The 14,885-nt window shown below is 38.9% G+C and overlaps 1 long non-coding RNA gene across 2 annotated transcripts in view; it reads right to left on the bottom strand.

Annotated features, from left to right (window-relative positions):
- The window catches only part of LOC139749846 (uncharacterized), a 366,438-nt gene that overhangs the window by 312,093 nt on the left and 39,460 nt on the right, over positions 1-14,885 (bottom strand). For both annotated transcript variants that reach the window (XR_011713047.1, XR_011713048.1), the window contains exon 2: positions 8,585-9,082. This is a non-coding gene — a long non-coding RNA (uncharacterized lncRNA). The remainder of the gene's footprint in view (positions 1-8,584; positions 9,083-14,885) is intronic.

Here is a 14,885-nt window from a genome sequence, read left to right as displayed (position 1 = left end):
CTTGATGCAGACTCGGTAACCGGGGTTCGACTCTCGAGCGTGCATTGGTGAAATCTTTTACATCGGTTTACATGAGAACTTTACGTGTTCTGAAATACAGACATTACCCGGATGCCCATGAGTTGATTTGCGGCTTCCTCGAGACCAGAGTGTGGGCGGTCTGTCTCACCCTACAGTCCCACACAGTGAGTAGGCGGGACCCTGAAGCTATAGATAGCGATTCCAGAATGATAAGTTTTAGCCCATCGGTGGTCAAGTGGCTACGCCGTCCGCCTACCGTTTTTGGTAGCCCAGGATCAACCCTCGGACGAGCGATAGTTAAATTCATTACATTAACAGGATATGTTGTTGGTCTGTGCCTTTGAAGCAACATTTATGGCATATAATACGCCTTCCGTTTTTGTCCGTCCTTTTTTAAAGTTAAGTGAATATTACTTCTCTCATGAGATATTTGTGGTCTGAACTGTTACATCTCAACTCAGTGATCCTTAATGGTCTGTGATAATCAAGCTTGAAACTTTCAGTGACAAAGCAAACTCGTTTAAGTTGCTTGATAACAACACAGCTGCTGACGGGAAACGTTTAAACCCTCAGCATTTTTTTTCTGGCTCTCTTGTCGGCAAAGTTATGCCAGTCGTCCTGGTAACCTGTGTTTCTGACATTACTGAGATATTATGCCACAATGAATGAGAGTAATCAGACAGAACCAGGATAGAACAACAGATACCCAGTGAGTTTCTGGCCATTATTTTCTAAGTCCCGGACCATCCTGGCATGGCCAGAAAATCTATCTAAAGAGAGGAAGGGGCCAAAAAAAGGGAGAAAATACTAATCTGAACAAAAGGGCACTAACCAGAAAATATTGAAATAGAGTAAATGATAAGTCAATGACGTTGGTGTCCAAACCACATGGCAAGTTGGTGTATAATGCTACATATCTCGCCACTCCTCAGCCTATCCTCACGCAGGATGTCATCACATTTTCAGCCAGTGTTACCAGCACTCTAAACACACACCCACTCAGCAGTTACTCTCAAAGTATACTTCAAACTCTAATTAACTGTTACATACCGTATGACTTTATATCACAGCAACTGTTTCCCCACTTTGCTGTTGCAAACCAGTTGGTCATTCCTCTCCTTCAGCTCCACTCACCAACAGTGATTTCGTTTACATTAATTTGCAATCAAATTGTGTGAAATAACAATATTGGTGAAAACAATGGTGAGCGTAAAAGTAACAATGTCAAATGCAATTACACTACCTCCACCACTGCCACTAGTACTGAAATGATAATAAAAATAATAATAATAATAATAATAATGATACTAATAATAATAATAATGATAATAATAATAATGATAACAATAACAATAATATTATTATTGTTATTATTATTATAGTTATTATTATCATTATCATTATTATTATTATTATTAATATATCATTATTATCATTACTATTATTATTATTATTATCATCATTATTATTATTATTATTATTATTATTATCATTATTATTATTATTATCATTTTTATTTTTTTTTTCAAACTATTCGCCATTTCCCGCGTTAGCGAGGTAGCGTTAAGAACAGAGGACTGGGCCTTTTTCGGAATATCCTCACCTGGCCCCCTCTGTTCCTTCTTTTGGAAAATTAAAAAAAAAACGAGAGGGGAGGATTTCCAGCCCCCCGCTCCCTCCCCTTTTAGTCGCCTTCTACGACACGCAGGGAATACGTGGGAAGTATTCTTCATCCCCTATCCCCAGGGATAATTATTAGTATTATTATTATTATTATTATTATTATTATTATCATTATTATTATTATTATACTAAGGAATACAAACAAATTCAGATAGCAACAAGAAGCTTATTAGATTATCATAGCCTTTGATAATTTTGATAAATTGTATTAGGTCACCTCTCAACCTTTTCATTTCAAAGTTGTATAAATTCAAATAGTTTAGTCGGCTCTCTTGGAATTGTTTTTTTTTTTTTTTATTTTTTTTAGTAAGGGTATCATTTTGGTGGCTCGGCACTGGACTCTCTCCATTTAGTCAACGTCATTTTTCAAGTAGGGTGACCAAGACTGAACACAATATTCAAGATTTGAACGAATCAATGACCTGTAAAGGGTAGGACAGATTTTTCCATGTATCTGAATTCGAAAACCCTAACTATATGAATCCATGAATCTTGTTCGTTCTCTTCACTACTTCTGTGCATTGCTTACTTGGTTCTAGGTCGCCAGAGATTATTACGCCCGTGTCATCTTCCTCATTTCCCATCTGCAGTTTAAAAGAATATATATACATCGTAGATTACCTTTTTGTTTTCATAATTGATATGTAAAACATGGCACGTATCTGTATCAAAATTCACTAATTCCATCAACTTTTCTATGTCATTTTGAAGCTGCCTACGTTCAATGCCATTCACAGATCTGCTTTCCAACTTAGCATCATTTGCAAATATCAAATATCTTACGCCGCAGCTCATTATCTATATCATTAATATATAAGGGAATTAGAACCGGTCCTTAGACTGATTCTTGTGGCACACCACTTGTTCGGTCAAAGCATTTTGGGGCTTGACCACAAACCACGGCTCTTTGTTTCCTCCACCCATTCAGCCAATTTCTTGTACACCGAAGTACAACCCCATTTAGGCTATGTGACTTAACTTCTGCTAGTACACTTTGATGTGTAACTTAATCGAATTTTTTTTTTTTTTTTTTTTTTTGAAAACCTAGATAGATAACATCAACTGCTTTCCTTTCGCAGTACATGTTGATTACATCATGAAAGAAATCAAGCAGATTTGTTAGATATGAGCGATTTCGTCGAAAACTATCCCGAGAATTGTTTATTAAAAGGTGGTCCTCTATATGGTTTACATTCTAGTTTCCAATCACAGGCGTTAAGCTAACTGGACGAAAATTTCCTAGCAGTGACCTATTACCTTTTTTGGGGGGGATATCAGTCCTATATTTTGCAAAGTTGCATTCTTCTGGAACTTTCCCTGTAGCAAGTAACATTAAGAGCCGCCAAGAGCTCATCAAACTTTCTCATTTTTCGCCTTTTCCATTGGTTCTGTGATGAAACTCATCAGGCCCAGCCGTTTCATTTACTTTCATTCCGATTATTACTGAGGGTATGTCTTCAGCTTTTATGTCAGTTTTTTTGCAGAACTCCCACCTCTCTTTTCAATGAATCTGGATTCGGGACACAAATTGTGAATTCTGTCGTAAGTACAAATGCAAATACGTTATTCATTTTCTTTTTTTCTTTTTTTTGCCAAGACTTCGTTGTATTGAATCAAGTCACCGTTTTCTGTAATTTTTTAAGTCATTGAATTCTGTCTAAGTACATATGCAAATATGTTATTTATTTTTTTTCTTTTTTTTTGCCACGACTTCGTTGTATTGAATCAAGTCACCGTTTTCTTGTCATTTTTGGAGTCATTGCCTGGGTAATGACTCTCGTGCTTTTCTAACATGGATATGAAACTCCAGTTTCTTTTGCGATTTTCGGCAATATACGCTTCACACAGACGCCTAGAAATCTCTTAGTTTCTCAACACTTTTTTTTTTTTTGTATAACTTTATCACGTTGGTTATTGGTCTCTGAGTTTCTCAGACAACAAGTACTTCTTTATTTTACCGTTCCACTAACTTGATTACCTTGCGAGACTGAGCATCTACCACACAGTGGCACATATATTCCCTCGGTGCTTCGAAAATTTTACTAGATTTGTTCCATGTTATGTTTACGTCGTTTTCATTAACCATATCATCCCGGATTAGCCTGTCAAGAGCAACGCAAAGATCATTAAAATTCGCGAGTTTGAATAGGGTATCTTTTCGCGTCTGTCATGATGACCAACACTACATACAGTGATGAAAGTGGCGTTAAAAGACTTTGTTACAGATCACTTGCAAAGAATTTTCTCCAGCTTCAACATTATTAACGAGATCCTATATATAGTTAAAACTAAATCTAATATATTGTCTTCGCGAGGAGATTTCTGGACTCACTGGATTAAGGCATTATCATACATATTTAGGTAGAGTCCACGCCTGTTTTAGGTCGAATGATAATAATGATAATGATGATAATAATAACACTAGAAATAATAATAATAAATAATAATAATAATAATAATAATAATAATAATGATGATAATAATAATGATAATAATAATAATAATAATGATAATAATAATAATAATAATGATAATAATAATAATAATAATAATGATAATAATAATAATAATAATGACAATAATAATGATAATGATAATAATAATGATAATAATAGTAATAATAATAATAACAATAATAATGATAATAATAATAATAATAATAATAATAATAATAATAATAATAATGAAAATGATAATAATAATAATAATAATAATAATAATAATAATAATAATAATAATAATAATCATAATGATATTAATAATATAGAAAAGATACACTGTACCATTTACAATCGGCTTTGCCTTCCCGACTACATCCCTCACTTACACACACACACACACACACACACACACACACACACGTTGACAGCCCTAACTACGCCAGCGAAGACCAATCGTGTCAGCAATTTTGATGCGGGGGAGATAGAGTACAGCTGATGTTTGATTTCAACACGAGAGTAGGTGGAGTGGCAGCTGAGGATATAATCAGAGGGCGTGAGGTACCTGTCGTTAAGAGAACTGGTGATCAGCTTGTTCAGTCGTGTGATAAAAAGGGACGGATAATTGGAAACATATCGTATGATAAAAAGGGACGGATAATTAGAAACATATCGTATGATAAAAAGGCGCACACTGAAGTAGACGTGGGGTAGGGGAGGTGGCAAAGAGGGGAGCAGACATTATATGATAATGTACCGGTGGATAGGAGAGCAAAGGAGATGTGAATTTGCTGAGATGGGCGGCTAATGGGGGTGTCTGCACTCTTCCTGGTGAAGGCGAGTGTGAAAGTTTGTGGTGGCTTTAGGGAGAAAGGAAATGACACTAGAGGAAAAAGGGTTGTGACGGTGCGTGAGATGAAGAATAACCTTGTGTGAAGACATGTCGAGATACACTGAAAGAGGAATGGCGTAAGGTAAGGGTGAATGAAATAAAGGAAGTTGGCGAGAAATGAAAGATATCTGGGGAAGTATTGCTTATTGAAAAGTTTCTGCCATGTCCTTAAAACATTGAGTACCATTTGCAGCTCATATTTCTGTTTATAAGAGCATAAGACGTGAGGACACTGCAAGAGGCCTATAGGCCGATGCTAGACAGGTCCCGAGTCTATAGTTTCTTGGCCGTCCCACACAGTATTTTGTTTTTCTGTTTTTTCTTTTTCTTTTGAAGGCTCCAGTCACGGACAGAAGTTCACATCAAGGCCGGGCCTTGGTTGAAATATAGAAAGGTTAACGAGAGGGGAAAAAAGAAGAGAAAAAGGGAAAGCATTTAAGAATTTTGGAGGAAGTGAAAAAACGTAATTTATCACAGAAACTGATGATGGAAACGAGAAAACGAGTCAACGAGAACATTAGGATAAACCAACCCGGTGAAGTACGTGGCGGAGGCCTGCCACCCGCTGATGCTCGTGCTAACCAGCATGTCCTTAATGACCTCTCCCTCCTTAACTATAATGATAGATGAACATACAGAAGGAGAAGTTCAGTAAATATCTAATCTTGAACCAAGAGAGGAAGAGCCAGAGGACCTGTGGTGACAGGCAGAACACTGACACATGCCACCTGACCCCAGCCTCCACTCACACTTACCTGGTGTTGCTCTTGTCCTGACACACTTCAGTGTATTCACCCCACACTTATGGATACATTAACTCATAAGAGCTTGAGACCATAAAACAAGTAAGCACACTCTTGCGGGAACAATTATTTAGTGAATCATATATATATATATATATATATATATATATATATATATATATATATATATATATATATATATATATATATATATATTTTCTTTTCTTTCTTTCAGACTATTCGCCATTTCCCGCATTAGCGAGGTAGCATTAAGAATAGTATGAAAGAAAGAAATATATATATATATATATATATATATATATATATATATATATATATATATATATATATATATATATATATATATATATATAAATATATATGGTTTACCCCAGACGCTTCACATGCCCTGGTTCAATCCATTGACAGCACGTCGACCTCGGTACACAACATCGTTCCAATGCACTATATAAGTAGCGAGTGTACATAAGATGCAGGTAAAACCACAAGGAAACAACTACAGTGTCGAGCGCTTTCGTATAATTACATTAAGACTAAGTACAGGTAGAGAAAACCAAAATATAATATACCAGCCGCTGCTGGGCGAGGCAGATACATGAGTTAAGAGACAGATGTAGGGATTAGGGCACAGGTCACCTTCGACGACCTCACCTTTCTCAAGTTACAAACTCAGGTTAACATATATTAGGGAAACATGTTCAGAATTTTCTTTCACTTCTATAGTTGTGTGAGCTATATAAACCAACATTCTTATTCATATTAACATTTCTACTGCGTTTGACAAGAAATGATTCAACAATGTATCTATCCATTACTGAGTTATTGCTCCAGTCAATTTGATGACCAAAATTTCTGATGAATAGATACTCCATTAGATTCTTTGACTTTTGTTGTTTAACCCTGACACTAAGAACCTTATCAGTTTGACCAATGTAAAACTGATCACACTCTTTACAGGGGATATTGTACACACATCCCTCTCCAGCAGTTACAGAATTTCTAATACGACTTCCCCTGAAAGTATTATCATCGTTAAAGACTACATTGATACTAGAGGGCTTTAACAAAACAGGAACATTAAGAAGGTTCGCACAATAAGGTAATACTAACAAGGTTTTATTCACAAATGGTTTATTAGGATGAACATTGTAAACAGACCTTCTTGCAAGGTTATAGGCTAAGTCAGGAAATGTTTGAGACATTGTCATCTATAACCAGTGTCACAGACATTGTTGAGTTTGTCATCAATGAATCCTGGATTAGATATGCAAAATGCTCTAAGAATTATTGATGAAAACACAGAACGTATGATTTTCATCGTTATGAGCAGAGTAGTGATAGTAAACATACAAACACACATTTGTGGGATTACAATATATGCTAAATCTTAGGTTAGGTTACCATCCTTATGAATAGCACAGTATAAGAATTTTAATGTATTGTCTATCTCATTTTCAAGATCGAACTTTACTGGGTCTACCAAACAATTCAAATTGTAAGAAATACACTTTGATCTTTATTGTACCAATCTGAGTTGTTTGGAAGACTCAGTAAAGATCATTCTTGACACTGAGACAGAGTGTGCATTGGCATTCTTAGACAGTATCATTATTCATAGGGACGGGTATAACCTAAGATTTAGTATATATCGTAAACTCACAGATGTCTGTTCACATATTCACCACTGCTCTCCTCATCACAATAACACGTAGTGATCTGAGTTTTCATCAATGTTTCATGGAGTATTTCGCATATTTTGTATAGAATTCATTGATGATGAAATTTTATAATCTCTATGACATTGGTTATAAATTACAGCATCTCAAACAATTCTTTGACTTCGCTTATAATCTTGCTGGAATATCATTTCATAACGTTCTACCTAAAGAACCATTTGCGAACAAAAATGTTATGGTTTTACCCTATTGTGAGAACTTGCTTAGTGTTCCTGTTTTGTTAAAAGCCTTTGATATTAAGATAGTCTTCAGCAACACTGATACTTTCAGGGAAAGTCTAATGAGAATTTCTTAAACCGAGCAACAGGGTTGTGTGTACAATATCGCTTGTACCAAGCATGATCAGTTTTACATTAGTCAAACTGGTAAGGTTTCGTAGTGCCAGGGTTAAGTAACCAAAAAGCAGTGTTAGGTAGGGTCAAGAATCTAATGCAATATTTGTTCATCAGAGAATTTAGCCGTCAAACTGACTGGAGCAATGCCAAGGTTATGACATACAGTGAAATAAAGAATGGATGGATATATAATGTTGAATCTTTTCCTATCAAACAGAGTAGACGTGTTGATATGAATCATATTGTTGGTTCCTAGTAATCAGATAAATTTCTATGTGAAACAAAAATTGTAGTTATGTTTCCCAGAACATATGTTAGCCTGAGTTTTGTAACTTGAGAGAAGTGATGTCTTCGAGGGTGACCTAAGCCTTAATCCCTACACCTGTCTTGACTCATGTGCCGGCCCTGTCCAGCGGCGGCTGGTATATTACAATCTGGTTCTCTATTTATACTCAAGTCTTAACAGTGTAATTATACGAAAGCGCTCCACACTTCCTATTTCCATTTCTTGAAATTTTACCTGCACCCCCCCCCCCCCCCCACACACACATACACACACACACACATATATATATATATATATATATATATATATATATATATATATATATATATATATATATATATATATACACAAAATGTAAACAAGTTATATGAATATAAATTAAAGGTGTAAGTACATTAAGTAAGAGTAGAGAAAAGGTGTACTACTCACCGTAAATGAGTCTCCACTCGTCGTTCTTGAAGACCCAAGAGAAACATCTGCTCTTTTTGTTTCCCTCGGTGGAGCCGTAGCGCCTCTGGGAGCTCCGGAAGGATCCTCTGACCCTCCTGATACTCATACTGACGGAGACGCTGTCGGGGCTGACGCCACACTTCCTACCGGCTGATTGTCAGGCCGGTCACGAGAACAATGCACACACGAGGCCGTGACAGCCTTGGCAACACTTACTACGCAACACAGCACTAGCAACACTCGCGCGGGACTGACACGTGACCATACACAGGTGACACCACGCCTGGTGCAGGTCAAAGGGTCAGGCCAGGAGAGACGACACAATGTGACACCACAGCCCAGTCCAAGGTCTTAGGTCACTCAGGGCGGGGTATTCCCGACTAGTATTTCGTCTTTGTTTTCTTTTCTTTTTAGTGGGATTTTTTTTTTATTTTTCTTTAACGTTCGTCCCACGTTTCTGGTGGCTCAACACTGATTCTGGAGAGAAGTTATACATGAACTTATCTGATAGCACTTTACTGAGATAGATTCTAGCCCCACTTTACTAAAGACGAATTCTAGCATCACTTTACCGGGACATATCATACCATCACTTTACGAAAACATTTCACAAATACACTTATAAACTTAAGTAATCAGGAATCGTATGATTCATACACTTATAAACCTTAGATAACTACACAACTTCTACACATTTTCCTCATTATTTCCTTCTCACTTCAGCACATATAAGTGCATCTGGCTACTGACTCACGCTAGTACTTAAGAGATTGAAAATAAGCCAGACTCCAACATGTATCGAGACAGTGTATAGTGAACGGGTTATATGGGATTGTTGTTGTTGTTGTTGTTGTTGTTGTTGTAGTGTCAAGGGAATTGATAATGATATGAGAACATCAGACATGCCATCGGCGCTGTAGACGACAGCGAATGATACGACTATTTGTATGCTACAGAATGTTGGAGACCGTGGGTCGGGTGGCTCCCGGAGCCGACCAGGCTATGTATGGGTCGTGTGGCCACCACCAGACCATGGGTCGTGTGGTCACGGAGGCCAATCAGACCATGGGTCATGTGGCCATGGAGGCCGACCAGACCATGGGCTGGTGGTTCCCCGGGCCGTGCAAGCACTGTCTGCAACCATCTCCAACTCCCCAGCAGGTAAGGGCGGTGTTTCCCACCACTTCCCAGTTGGAATCCGGACGTATGACAGTGTCGGACGAGCCCTGACTCGCCGCAGCGTAACGTCACGTCTCTACCATATGTTAAGGCTGCAGTAGCTACGCTGAGATGCGACACTGAAAATGATTGGGTATTCTCTCTCTCTCTCTCTCTCTCTCTCTCTCTCTCTCTCTCTCTCTCTCTCTCTCTCTCTCTCTCTCTCTCTCTCTCTCTCTCTCTCTCTCTCATCTCTCTCTCTCTCTCTCTCTCTCTCAGCATCATTACCCCCCTGCCTCCGGTTCCATAGAACTGCATCAAGTACATCACATACATAACAAGAATGAACGACCAACGTAGAGAATCAGAAACTCACATCAGAAATTTGACAACAGTGACATCAACCTCTGGATCAGAACAGAGATATGATATCAATGTTGTCAACTTTGAGATCACGACTTGTGATCTACCAGTCGACGCCTTCGCAACTCAGTTACCTGAGAAAGCCATATGGTGATGACCTTCCCATCAGGTGTGAGTGAATGAGGAAGAGCAGACGCTTCTCCTCCCACAGGGTAAACGAGGAGTCTATCAGAGGTTAAGAGATTTATATCTACTTCATAACGAGTGTGGTGGGCGACGTGGGGCCGGGCCAGGCACCGCCCAGCCCAGGTCCTACCACCAGAGGACGACGCGTGAGAGCCGCACCTGATGACAAACAGGCACACGGACGCTGACAGTGGTTCTGGCGGCGGTTACCATGACGACCAGATGCTGCCACTGGCGGGTGACAGGCACGTGCTCTCCCACCCTACCCAAGCCCCAGCCCAACATCACCCCCCCCCCCCCCCCCCGCCTCGCCCTCCACCCCTATCACCAAAGACAACACCCCCCTTCCCTCTCCCCGGGGGGCCACCCCCTACCTGAACCCGAGGCTGGGAGGGGGGGGGGGGTGATGAAGGAAGACGTACGTATATACGGACGGAAAGGGTTACAGACGAAGAGGAATACAGACAAAGAGGGATGCAGACATAGAAGGAATACAGACGAAGAGGGATATAGACAAAGAAGGATACAGAAGATGGAGGGATACAGATGGAAAGGAATACAGACGAAAAGGGATACAGATGGAGAGGGATACAAACAAAGAGGGGTGCAGAGAGAGAGAGAGAGAGAGAAAGTTAGATACAGACTGAGACACTTGTCGAAACAGAAACGGTACAAGGAGAAACACGCATGTACAAACGCACGCGTTACACACAAACACACAGTTACACAATGTTTGCGTGTGTGTGTGTGTTTGTGTGTGTCTGTGTAAGAAGACAAACTTTGATAAGAGATAACATAACAGCCACTCCACAATGACCGTAAGCAACAGGTATAAATGAACAGCCATTATGAGTATAAAGATTCATGGGTTGGTCGTACAGACACGGATCAGATCAATGACAGATGATAACTCAGTTATGTTGCAACTTCGCCTGATTCTCGCGGCCTTCAACGAGGGAACATCCCCAACTTATGTAGTCATGGATGAGCGTATGTCATGTGACAGTATGGTTAACGACAGGTACTGCATGTAGAAACCACACACCCACCACACTGTACACTGCTTAGGAGATCGGTAGACATGACAAGTGAGCTGGAACAAGCAGCAAGGGGCAGGTGAGATGCTATTGGTGCGTACCCCACACACGATACAGTCATATGTAGGTGGTACGACCCCCACAGTACGATACAGTCATGTGTAGATGAGAAGGTACTACCCTACCACACGACACAGTCATATGTAGATAAGAAGATATTGGAGACGACCCTACCACACGACACAGTCATATGTAGTTGGTTCGACCCTACCATACCATACAGTCATGTGTAGATGGGAAGATACTGGGCACGACCCTACCACACGATACAGTCATATGTAGATGAGAAGATATTGGGGACGACCCTACCCCACGACACAGTCCTAATATAGGTGAGAAGGTATTGTTACGACCCCATCATGTCAGGTAATGGAGGAAGGGTCTTCCAGTGATCATTGACTTTCATTTTTCAGCAGTGTCATGTGTTGTGTGCACACACTAGTATATATGTGAGCAACTAGTCTAGGTAACAACAAGGAATCCACAACCATACTGTTGATCGTCACACCAGTGATGTATTCTGGTATGTCGTAAGGTCACACCACTGACAGGTTCTGGTATGTCGTAAGGTCGCACAACTGATGAGTTCTGTTATGTCGTAAGATCACACAACTGATAGGTTCTGTTGTGTCGCGAGGTCACACCACTGGTGGGTTCTAGTAAGTTGTCAGGTCACACCACTAATGGGTTTTGGTATGTTGTAAGGTCACACCACTGATGGTTTCTGGTTTATCGTAAGGTCACATCACTAATAGGTTCTGGTATGTCGTTAGGTCACACCACTTATGGGCTCTGCTACGTCGTAACGTCACACCATTGAAGGGTTATGGTGTGTTGTAAGGACACATCATTGCTGGATTATAGTATGTGGTTAGATCATACCACAGATGGCTTCTGGTTTACTGTAAGGTCACACCACTCATAGGTGTTGCTATCGTTCTAGGGTCACACCATTATATGGTTCTGGTATGCCATAAGGTCACACCATTCAAGGGTTCTGGTATGCTATAAGGTCACACTACTGATGGGTTTGGGTATGTTGTAAGGTCACACCACTGAATTCTGGTATGTCGTAAAGTCACATCACTGATAAGTTCAGGTATGTCGCAAGATAACACCATTAGTAGGTTCAGGTATGTTGTAAGGTCACAACAATGATAGGTTCAAGTATGTTGTAAGGTCACTTCACTGATGGGTTCTGGTGTGTCGTAAGGTCACACCACTGATAGGTTCTGATATGTCGTGAAGTCACATCTCTCATGGGATCTGGTATGTCAAAAAGTCATACCACTGGTGGGTTCTAGTATGTCGCAAGGTTCAAGTATGTTGTAAGGTCACTTCACTGATGGGTTCTGGTCCGTTGTAAGGTCACACCACTGATAACTTCAGGTATGTCATAAGGTCACACCACTGTTGGGTTGAGGTTTGTTATAAGGTCACACCACTGATGGGATCTGGTATGTTGTAAGCTCACACCACTGATGGGATCTGGTATGTCGTAAGATCAGACCACTTCTGGGCTCTGGTGTGTTGTAAGCTCACACCATAAGATATATATATATATATATATATATATATATATATATATATATATATATATATATATATATATATATATATATATATATATATATATATATATATATATGGTTCCTTACTTATCAACTAGCAACACAGAACTATGACACCAAGAACTCCGGCACAATGTGGTGGTAGGTTGTGGAGGGAGAATGAATAACCATAACTCTTGCCAACCTAGTGATTCATTGAGTGAACAACCAAGTATTGGTTCCACCACAAGACTGTGTCAGGTTCCTTTTAAACCCATCGCTCGATGTGTGGCTGTATGTGGCAAGATTGTCCGACGCTCTATACAAAATTATTTACGTTCTTGAGTAGCAATATACGGTATCGCAATCACACAGGAACGTACACGATAATACGTTATCGTATGCGATAGCCGCATATATTAGAACTAGTTGTGGACGGCAACACAAGTTTGTATGTAATGATATGCTCCTGTAGATTGCAACTCTATAGAGTTATTGACGGAAGTATACGGTAATGTATGACTATAAGGCTCAGGCTTGCTTGTACACGCTAATAGGTCGTCATACACTGCAAATTTTACATCTAAACTTCCAACAGCAATTTACGATCGTTTTTAGTCATTCTAATACGCGATCTTCTACGAATAATAATAATAATAATAATAATAATAATAATAGTAATAGAAATAATAATGATAATAATAATAATAATAATAATAATAATAATAATAATAATAATAATAATAATAATAGTAATAGTAATAATGATTATAATAATAATAGTGATAATAAAAATAATAATAATAATAATAATGATAATGATAATACAAAAGAATTCAAACAGCAACCCGGTCGTTGGGTCCTTTCGACGCTGTGTTTGTGATGGTGGAAGACATCAGAAACTCACAGATTAGTGTAGTAAAAATCACAAGGTATGCAGATGATTTAAAGACAATAGCCTGCATATTGTGGCTATGGAGGCGCAATTAATGTAAGTTGTGGACTTTATGCGAAGTATTGATCAAGACTCTTCTTAAACGTATCCATATTACTGCTTCCAACCTCTCATAATTAGCAAAATCGTTCCATATGTTAACAGTCCTGTTTGAAGAAAAGGTACTTCACCTTATTCGAGGTGAATCGTTTTTCCACGAGTATAATCAGGTGAATCAAGTCTTAAACAATATTGATAATAATAATGATAATAATGATAATAATAATAATAATAATAATAATGATAATGATAATAATAATAATAATAAAAATAATATCGATAATAAAAACAGTAATGATAAGCGTATTAACAATGATGAATAAATGATAATGATAACAAAAATGATAATTATTGCTATTACCATCATATATTTAATTATTATTATTATTATTATTATTATTATTATTATTATTATTATTATGATTATTGGCGATCGGTGGAGCTCATCATCCCGTTTTGGGCGACGTCAGATGTGGTTGCTGTTTATTGTGATCGCCATGCGACACTCGCTACGTCATCATGTTCGTTGACTCATTAAAGTGACCAAGTTGACGCAGGAAACTTGGACCATCTCCTCAAGCTAACAGGTTCCCTAAACATAACCCAGCCTGCTCAGGGTTTTCCTCCTTTACCCTCAGCTGAATGACAGCTAACGAAAGCTAACTACTAATATAAGGAGTATTTACGAAAACAGACATTGAGCGAAGACCTCAGAAGTTTTCCTGCAGACGCTAAAGTTCACTTGCAGATAACAGCCAGGTTTGTACTCGTGAGGTGACCTGAGGCTTGAGGTGGTCGAAACTCGCCACCAGAGACACTCACCAAACCTCGTCTCACGCACTCACACCTTCGGGAGGACCCATGCATATTTCCTAACCCTGTTTGTCTCTGTCAGTGTCTACCTCTCTCTCTCTCTCTTCGACCGTCCAAGG

The sequence above is a fragment of the Panulirus ornatus genome, chromosome 8 (genome assembly GCF_036320965.1).
Source record: "Panulirus ornatus isolate Po-2019 chromosome 8, ASM3632096v1, whole genome shotgun sequence".
Classification (NCBI taxonomy): Eukaryota; Metazoa; Arthropoda; class Malacostraca; order Decapoda; family Palinuridae; genus Panulirus; species Panulirus ornatus.
This window is presented reverse-complemented; position numbering and strand designations above follow the sequence as displayed.